Here is a 10,356-nt window from a genome sequence, read left to right on the forward strand (position 1 = left end):
ATTTTTATTAGTGCTCATAGATTCTTTCAACAAACTTGTTTATATTTTCCTTTGGTCTTAAGGGGGCTGGGCAGACTGTGGGAAGTGATATGAGGCTCCTTTTCTGGTGAATTGTAAATAAGCACACATCAAGTCAGAAACCTTCCAGGAAGATAAAAGGGCCACATAACCACATAGGAAAACAGAAAGCAAATGGAATTGAATGATCACAAAATCTTTACCCAGGACTATACATATTAAGTTTACAATAATGAGTCCAACAGCTAACATTAAGAAAGTGTTTAATAGTTTATAACCACTAAATCATTTAATCTTCACACACACAAATTTGCAAGATCTATAGTACCTTGTTTCTATTTTACTGATAAAAAATACTTTGCTGTAGCCATGCAGGTATGAATTGGAGTTATTAAATATTTACACTGCACACTGGTTTCTCCCTGTGGAAAGTACTGAAGATTAAATGTGCCGAGTTATGTTCACTTCCTTATCCCAGTGTCTGCCATATAGTAGTAATTAAATCATAGCTTTTATTTTTAAATTACTAGGTTTAGTGTTTACCTTTGCATAGGTTGGGGTTCCATTTAGAAGTTTCCCAACTGTTTTGTCCAATCTACATACTTCAATGTTATCTGGTGTGTAGATGAATATGGGAAACCTTCAACTCTGTGGTTGCATGAGTCAATCAAATGTTAAAACTAGGAAGATGGGAGCATTCACGGTTGAAAATTTGTAACTCAGCCGTTAGTAAGATTGTAGGTCAGGTTGGTGAGAGAAGAAAGTAATGAGGAAATAGGGTCATCCTAGTTCCTGGACAATCTTCAGTTGTGAGCCGACATGTGGCAACACTTTGGAATGAGTACCACACTCTGGAGTCTGGCTTTCAACACCTATTGTTCAAAACTTTGGTTTAGTCAGGATACACAGAATTATTTTGGCTCTTGGAAATTATTAAAGTAAATAAAACTAATCAAAGAATTAATCTTTAAATCATAGTGTCAATTATGTGTATACAGCAATATACCTCTTCTAGGGTGGGATATTTTGTGTTAGTCAGTTCTCTGTCATTATAACAAAATATCTGAGATAATTAATCTGTAAAGATAAAAGATTATTTTGGCTTATAGTTTTGGGATTACAACTCAAACGATTGACCCCATTACTTTTGGGCCAGTGGGGAGGCAGCATACCATGGCAAAAGTGCATGGCTAAGCAAAACTGCTCATCTGGTCATAAGCCAGAGAACAAAAGAAAGTGAGAAGGAAACTAGAGTCCTATAGTCCCTTTCAAGGGCACACCTGTGATGACCTAAAGACCTCCCACCAGGCTCCATCTTTTAAAGGCTCTACCATCTCCTGATACCCTGGGGATCCAGCCTTTAACTACTTCGGCTTAGGGGAGCTTTCAAGATCCACACTACAGTATATTTCATCACCTCATTGCTCTGGCAATGAGAACTCATAATTTTTTGCTTATTTTGTTTTGCTTTTTGAGATGGGGTCTCACTATGCTGCCCAGGCTGGTGTCTAATTCCTGAACTCAGGAAATTCTTCTGCCTATGCTTCTTGAGTAGCTGGGACTATAGGTACATGTTACTGTACCAGAAAATTCATTCTTGCTCCCAGGTTGTGCACTGGAAATCACTTATCTAATCAGAATACTTCTGAATCCTCACCCTCACCTAGTACCTGCTCTATTTTGTATAAAATTTATCATTATCTAAAATTATCTTATTTCCTTTTATTTTTAAAAATATTTTGTTTTAGTTTTGTTTAAAGTATTTTTAAAGTGTTTTTTTTGGAGACACAATACCTTTATTTTATTTTTATGTGGTGCTGAGGATCAAACCCACATGTGCTAGGCAAGCGCTGTAACACTGAGCCACAACCCCAGCCCCTCTCATTTCCTTCTTGATGGCCTGTATGCCTTCCACTAAACAGACAGATTCTTAGATGCTTATTAACTGCCATATTCCCAGCTTTTTGTTTGTTTGAAACAGAAATTTATTCACAGAATAATGCACAAAGCACAGGTTGAGGCTACTTTTGGGAGCTTCCTTCCCTTACTCTTCATCCTCCCACCTCCCCTCTGAATGCAAGTTGAAGGAAATGTGCAATCACAAACAATGGTCAACTCTAAAAACAAAAGGTTTGGTTTAGAAGAACTCAACATAATTAATCCAATCACTGTGAACACTCCACTGAGTAGGATTAAGATATTGCAGATGTATTTTTTTCACAGGTGGCTCTTTAGTGATCAGGGGGCCTGCTTAATTGAGACAAGGACAGAATGCATGGGGGAGACATCTTTGGCCTGCTTGCTGAACTTGGGCCACCTGCTCAATACCTGGAGACAACTCATTAATGTCCTTTACAAAGACTTCTTCTGCTGCGCCATTGTTTGCTTTTATTTTCTGTAGGTGCTCCTCCTGTCTTGCATACCACTCTTCTAGCTCCTTTACTGATGTTTTCTTTCCACTCTGCTTCTTGCTCCCAAGAATTGGCCTCAAGGAGCCAGGCATGGTGACACATGCCTGTAATCCTTCAAAGCTAGCCTCAGCAAAAGCGGGGCACTAAGCAACTCAGTGAGACCCTGTCTCTAAATAAAATACAAAATACGGCTGGGGATGTGGTTGAGTGGCCCTTGAATTCAATCCCTGGTAACCCCCACCAAAAAAAAAAAAAAAAGAATAGCATTAAGGGCTTCCAAGTGTTCCATTTGCTCTTTGCTCCCTATGATTATTGCCCTTATAAGAGGAGGAAAATTTGTACCTAAATACAGAGGAAAGACAGACATTATGCTGCCATAAGGCAAGGAATGTCTGGAGTTATAAAAAAATGTAGTAGACAAGGAGGGATCTTACACTGCTTGATTTTATGCTTTTAACCTCTAGAACTATGAAAATATATTTCCATTGTTTGAAAAGCCATCTGTTGATGGGCACTTGGATTGTTTCCTCCTTTTGGCTACTGGTGGTACTTTGTGCATGACTCAGAGTCACTTTTATATTTGATGCAATCTCTAATAAAATTCCAATGGAGTTCTAATCTTGAATTAGAACAGCAAAGTTGGAGAATTCAAATTTCCTAGTTTCAGTACTTATGTCAAAGCCACAATAATCAAAATGGCATGGTATTGGTCTAAGGTAGACAGACACTGAAATAGAAGAGAGGGCCCTGAATAAACCTTCACATCTATGGTTGTATGATTTTCAATAAGGGTACCAAGACCATTCAGTGGGGGAAAGAACAGACTCTTCAGCAAATTAGGAAAAATGGAATATCAACATACAAAAAAAAAGTTGTATTCATGCTTTTTACCACATACAAAAAAGAACTCAAAATAAGTTGAAGATCTAAATGTAGAGATAGAATTATAAAAGCTTAAAAATAAAACATAAGGGAAACCTCATGACCTTGAATTTGGTATTGTTTTTTAAAAATGTGACACTAGAAACACAATAACACAGAAAAAAATAGGTAAGATGGATTTTATCAAAATGTAATTTTTAATGCATCAGCAAACAACATCAAAAGATTGAAAAGGCAACCCTTAGAAAGGAAAAATTTCAAATCATAAATCTTACAAGGGTTTAATATACAGAATATATAAAGAATTTCTACAATTCAACAACAAAAAGACAAACATCCAGTTAAGATATGGGCAAAAGACTTGAACAGACTTTTCTCAAAATGAGATATTCAAATGGCCAGTAAGCACATGAAAAGATGCTTAACATTTTGAGACATGAGGAAAGCATAAAATCACATGATACACCCTTTCACACCTCTTAAAATGGCTCATAGAAACAATAGAAATAAGAAGTGTTGGTGAAGGTGTGGAGTAAAACAGTTTGATGATTTCTCAAAAAGTTAAACATAGAATTAATGTATGACCTAGCAATTTCACTTGTAGATATATGCAGAAGAATTGAGAACATGGATCCAAATATTCAACACAGCATTATTCACAATAGCCAAAAGGAGGAAACAATCCAAGTGCCCATCAACAGATGAACAGATAAAGATACATAAAAAGGAATGAAGTGGGTACATTGTACAACATGGATGAATTCTGAAAACATGTTAAATGAAAGAAGAGTCATAGAAGTTTTCCCAGGGCTTCCTTAAAAATTATCATTAAGCTCGTTGTCTTAGAACAACTCAAATTTATTATCTCACAGTTTCGGTGTCCAGCGTCTCAAATCAAGATGTCAACAGGGCTATGTTTTCTCTGAAGGCACTAGGGAAGGATCTATTTCAGGTCTGTCTCTAGCTTCTGGTAGCCTCAGGTGTTCCTTGGCTTATAGATGTTTATCTTCTCTAAGTCTTTTCACACCATCTTCCCTCTGTGAATATCTGTCTCTGTGTCCAAATTTTCTCTTTTTATAAGACAGCAGTCATAATGGATTAGGACCCACCCTATAATGACCTCATTTAAACTTGATTATTTCAGTAAAGTTCCTGTTTCCACCTAAGGTCACATTCTGAGATATCGGGGATTAGGATTTTCATCACATATCCTTTTCATATTTCCCGTACATGAAATATCTAGAACATGCAGATTTACAGAGACAAAAAGTAGATGAGAGAGAGAGAGAGAGAGAGAGAGAGAGAGAGAGAGAGAGAGAGGTTAATGGGGAGGGTTTTTTTTTTTTTTGTATTGGGGACTGAACCCAGGGGAATTTAACCACTAAACTGCATCCCTAATCCTTTTGTTTATTTATTTTATTGTTTCTTTTTAGTTATGCATGATAGTAGAATCCATTTTGATATAATCATACAAGCATGAAATATATCTTATTCTAATTAGGACTCCAGACTTGTGGATGTACACGATGGTGAGATTCACTGTGGTGTATTCATATATATATACATAGGAAATTTATGTCAGATGCATTCCACTGTTGTTCCTTTCCTATACCTGCTCCCTTCCCTTTATTCCCCTTTGTCTAATCCACTGACCTTCTATTCTTCCCCTCCCCTCATATTGAGGGTTAGCTTCCACATATCAGAGAAAACATTTGACTTTTGGTTTTTGGGGATTGGCTTATTTTACTAAGCATATGTATCCATTTACTGGCAAATGTCAGAAAGTCATTCTTCTTTTTTTTTTTTTAAATATTTATTTTGTAGTTTTCGGTGGACACAACATCTTTGTTTGTATGTGGTGCTGAGGATCGAACCCGGACCGCATGCATGCCAGGCGAGCGAGCTACCGCTTGAGCCACATCCCCAGCCCAGAAAGTCATTCTTCTTAATGGCTGAGTAATTCTCCATTGTGTATTTATAAGTATATACCATATATTCTTTACACATTCCTCTGATGAAAGGCACTTAATCCAAACCTTTTTAATTTTGAGGCAGGGTTTCACTAAGTTGCTTAGGACCTCACTAACTTTCTAAGGACCTCACTAAGTTCCTGAGGCTGGCTTTGAACTTGCAATCCTCCTGCCTCAGCCTCCAGCTGCTGGGATTATAGATATGTGCCACTGCACCCAGCTAATGGGGAGTTTTTGCTTAAGAGTTCAGTTTCTAGGCCAAACTCTCCATCATGTTACCTTAGGAACTGATTTCCTCAACAAGATACCTAAAGTGCAAGGTATCAAATCAACATTAATAAATGGGATGGTATCAAACTAGAAAGCTTTGTCACAATAAAGGAAAAAATAAAAAATGTGAGCAAAGAGCCTACAGAATGGGAGAAAAACTTTGCCACCTGTACCTCAAATAAAGCATTAATCTCTAGGATATACAAAGAACTCAAAAAACTTAATGCCAAGAAAACAAATAACCCAATCAATAAATTGGCCAAGGAACTGAACAGACACTTCTCAGAAGACAATATACATTCGATCAATAAATATATGAAAAAGTATTCAACATCTCTAGCAGTTAGAGAAATGCAAATCAAAACTACTCTAAGATTTCATCTCATTCGAGGCAGAATGGCAGCTATTGTGAAGACGAACAACAATAAGTATGCCTTTTTCCCCCACATTGAGGATGTGGGGAAAAAGGCATACTCATACATTGCTGGTGGGACTGCAAATTGGTGCAGCCAATATGAAAAGCATTATGGAGATTCTTTGGAAAACTGGGAATGGAACCACCATTTGACCCAGTTATCCCACTCCTTGGTATATACCCAAAGGACTTAAAATCAGCATACTACAGTGATGTAGCCACATGGAGGTTTATAGCAGCTCAATTCACAATAGCTAAACTATGGAACCAACCTATGTGCCCTTCAGCAGATGAATGGATAAAGAAAATGATGTATATATACACAAAGAAGCCATAAAGAAGAATGAAATTATGGCATTTTCTAGTACATGGATGGAGCTGGAGACTATCATACTAAGTGATATAAGCCAGCCCCCAAATCCAGAGGTTGAATGTGTTCTCTGATATGTGAATGCTAACCCATAACAAGGGGGAGTTGTAGGAAGGGGAAGTATAGAAGTACACTGGATTAGAAAAAGGGGAATGAAGGAAAGGAAGGGAATAGGAGACAGTAGAAAGAATCGAATATAACTTTCATATACTCATGTATGAATGCACAACCATTGAAAATCCATCATGTACAACCACAAGAATGGGATCCTAATTAGAATAAGTTATAGTCTATGTATAAATAATATGCCAAAATACACTATATCGTCATGTATATCTAAAAAGAATAAATAAAAAAGTTTAGAGTTTTTGTTTGGTGTAATGAAAAGTTTTTGAAATAGATGAAGTAACAGTTGCAGAACATTGTGAATAAATTAATGACATGAAATTGTACAATTAAGGTGATTTAAATGATTTATGTTTTTATCACAATTTAAAAATGGGTTAGTTTTGGGCTGGGGTTGTGGCTCAGTGGCAGAGCACTTGCCTTGTACATGTGAGGCACTGGGGTTTGATCCTCAGCACCACATGAAAACAAATAAACCAAATAAAGATATTGTGTCCATCTACAACTAAAAAATTTTAAAAAATGGATTAATTTCCAAAGAATAGAGAAAGAGATCAAAAACTATCCTGCAGGAAGTACCAAACCCAGATAATTTCATACGGAAATGCACATAAACTTTCAGGGACTATCTAGAGGTAAAAAGCAAGGCAAAAGAGGGATAAATTGAAACACCGTCCTGAATAGGAAGCATCATTCTAAATAAGCAGGTGTATCTTGCAAAATCTGGAGGAGACAAGGACGTCTACCCTCACTCCTTCTAGCCAGTGTACAGAGTTCCTAACCAGGTCACTACATGAAAATTGTATTATAGACATAGAATCAGAAATGAATGAATAGAACTTCTGCTATTGCCAATGATCCACAAAACAAATTATTAGAAAGAAAGGAAGAAAGAATAGCAAGGGTAATTCTTAAGAAGTAGTAGTGTAGGATGTAAGGGGCAAAATGGGGAGGAGAGATGCACTTAGGTATCAGAGTTTATCATGAAGCAATAATCAGTAAAACACTTCCTCTTAATTACCCTGCCTCCCCACCTTAATCACCTTTGTCTCATCCCATTTATCCTTAGAGTTGACTCCATATGAAAAGCCAAGGGTCCTGTGATTCTCTACTTTCATCATCAAAAGATTTGATACATTCTCATCCTCTATCTCCCTGGATCCTTTTCATGGCACCTCTCATTTTTCTCCTCTGCTTTCCTGATATCTGGCTGCTTCTCAACACTTACCTATTAGTAATTGGTTTCATTGACGGAGAAACCTTTATTCCTGACCTCTACACCACAACTTCCAGTAAACTTCCATATTGGTATATTATGGCAATTCTCTGAAATCAGCTTTCTTATTGGTTTACTGGCTTGTTTAGTGTTTACCAATCCCTTCAAAGTTATGTTCTACCAAAGCAGAAACTTTGAAGGTTTTATTTCTCTATTCCCTAGAGAAAGAATAAAGTGGGAAGTCAATAACGTGGAATAAATGAATGAATAAAAGCTCTGTGCTGAGTTTACTTCTCAATTTCCTTGGCTGAACATTTCAATGATTCCATTTAATAACGGAGTGTTTTGAAGAGAAACTCACCCAACTGCTTGCTGCTCAAAGTGGAAATACTGATACAAAATGAAAGGGAAATTGGGTAAATAGACCAGAAGGACAAGTGCTAGGAGAGCAAGTCTTTTTTATCCCCAGCATTATAATGTCACCCCTTGCACAATGTAGATTGCCCTCCAGTGCCTGTCGATTTTATGAACAACAGAGCCCCAGCTCCATCCAGAATAGTGGTCACCACCAGAGTGTTCATCTTTATGTTTCTTTTTAAAATAATTTTTCTAGTTACACCACTTGTTCAGGAACTTCATTGGCACAGCTACAAGACCCACAGCTGTTCCCCTTTCCCACTGTATTTTTTTCTAAGTCAGACTATGGAAGTAGAATTAGTCAACTCCATGTCATCCTGCTGTAGTGTTTGCAACATCTCCTGCAACTTGGTGTGCATGCAGTCAAGTTCCACTCTATTGAGGTTCTTGCACCTGAATTGATCCAAGTACACAATGCATTCAGCAGGGACAGGGTAATGTACACACTTTAGCTCCTTAAGCTAAGTGCTGAAGCACATTCATTATGCCCGACATGGAGATGACATTATCATAGAAGACAAGGGAGTGGAGTTTGGTGCAGCAGCATGGGTGGGCAGAAGGGCTCTGAGCTGGGCTTCCTTCAACCTGCAGCTTCTCAAATTCAGGTGTTGCAGAGTGCCTGATACCTCACCCAGCAGGACCTCTAGGGGTCCAGGAACCATTTGGGACAGGTTATTGCTACACAGGATCAACTCCTTGAGGCGTGTGGCACGAATGCTCTGGGATAAGTAGGTGATGTCATTCTCAGTAAGCCTGCATCCATTAATCACCAGGGTCTCCAATGGTTTCTGCAGGCCACTGTGAAAAGACAGATAAAGTTACTCCTTGGATATTGAGGTGGACCCTAGATACATTTGAGAAAGGACAGAAATCTAGCTTAGGAAATTTTCATTTTTCCTAAATCAACTACATCAAAGCTGGGAGTTTTGATGTCAGCTTTGATTTTCAGGTTGTTTGTACTGCTCAGGATCAGAGTTTAGAGTGAAACAGTTTCCTGTTCCCAAAAGAATCATCCTTATATTTCAGAGAATGGTATCAGGTGCACTGACCTCTCACAGTCTCAGCTTCCTAATAAGCCATATAAGCACAGTCATCACTCTTGCTCCATAAATTGTTGCAGGAATTATTGAAATTTATATATAGCCCTTAACACATGGAGAGAATTAGGATTTTACGTGGTGGAAGGGTTGGTAAGTTATTTTACACGTTTCTATTTGCCTAATTACTGGGCTCCAGGAGAAAAAAACCCTATTCCAGGAAAGGGCATGGAGAAGTCTATGAGACATAAATGAGAGGAACAAAAAAATCAGCTGTGCTTAGATGTTGTGGGGGCAATTAACTCCTTTCAATGCTACCCTCACAATTTACTATCCCTATTCATACTTCTCTATGTAAGCTTCAAGGAGCTGAGACCTGTCCGACTTTATTTATTTATTTATTTATTTATTTATTTTAGTTGTAGTTGGACACAATACTTTTTTAAAAATTTATATGTGGTGCTGAGGCTCTAACCCAGGGCTTCACACGTGCTAGGTGAGCACTCTATCGCTGAGTCACAACCCCAGCCTCCTGTCTGACTTTTAAAGATATATTTTAATTTTTAACTAACATATAGTAATTATACACATTTATAGGTATATGGTGATATTTCAAAACATGTATATCATGTTTACTGATCAGATCAGGGTGAGTGGCATATCTATCACCTTCTTTGTGTTGGAAACATTCAAAATCTTCTCTACTAGCTATTTAAAAATATTTAATGAATTGTAATCAACCATAATTATCCCTGCTGTGTTATAGAATGTTAGAAGTTATTCCTCTTATATACTGTATCCTTGTACCCATTAACCATACACTCTCCATCCCTCCCTCCTCCACACCTTACCAGCCTCTTCCCACTATTCTATTCTCCATTTCTTTTTTTAAAAATATATTTATTGTTTAGTTGTAGATGGAAAATACCTTTGTTTATCTTTATGTGGTGCTGAGGCTTGGACCTAGTGCCTCACACATGCTAGGCGAGTGCTCTACCCCTGAGCCACAGTTCCAGCTCCCTATTCTCTATTTCTTTAAGGTCAATTTTTAGCTTCCACATATAGATGAGAACAGGGAGTATTTGTGTTTTTGTGCCTGACTTATTTCACTTGATTGCTTTCTTTTGAGTTTTATCTCCCATTCTTATCCATATAAGATAAGATGTGATTTGATGTGACCGAGTGCATGAATGGATGCATGGACAAAGTGCCAATTTCAGACAA

General features: G+C 37.6%; 1 pseudogene; it reads right to left on the reverse strand.

Annotated features, from left to right (window-relative positions):
• Positions 1–2,256: 2,256 nt before the first annotated feature.
• Positions 2,257–2,718, reverse strand: LOC124076971 (clathrin light chain A-like; annotated as a pseudogene).
• Between the last annotated feature and the right edge of the window lie 7,638 nt (positions 2,719–10,356).

Source organism: Marmota monax, unplaced genomic scaffold (assembly GCF_021218885.2).
Source record: "Marmota monax isolate L192 unplaced genomic scaffold, Marmota_monax_Labrador192_F-V1.1 WCK01_AAM20220418_F8-fsc00157, whole genome shotgun sequence".
NCBI lineage: Eukaryota > Metazoa > Chordata > Mammalia > Rodentia > Sciuridae > Marmota > Marmota monax.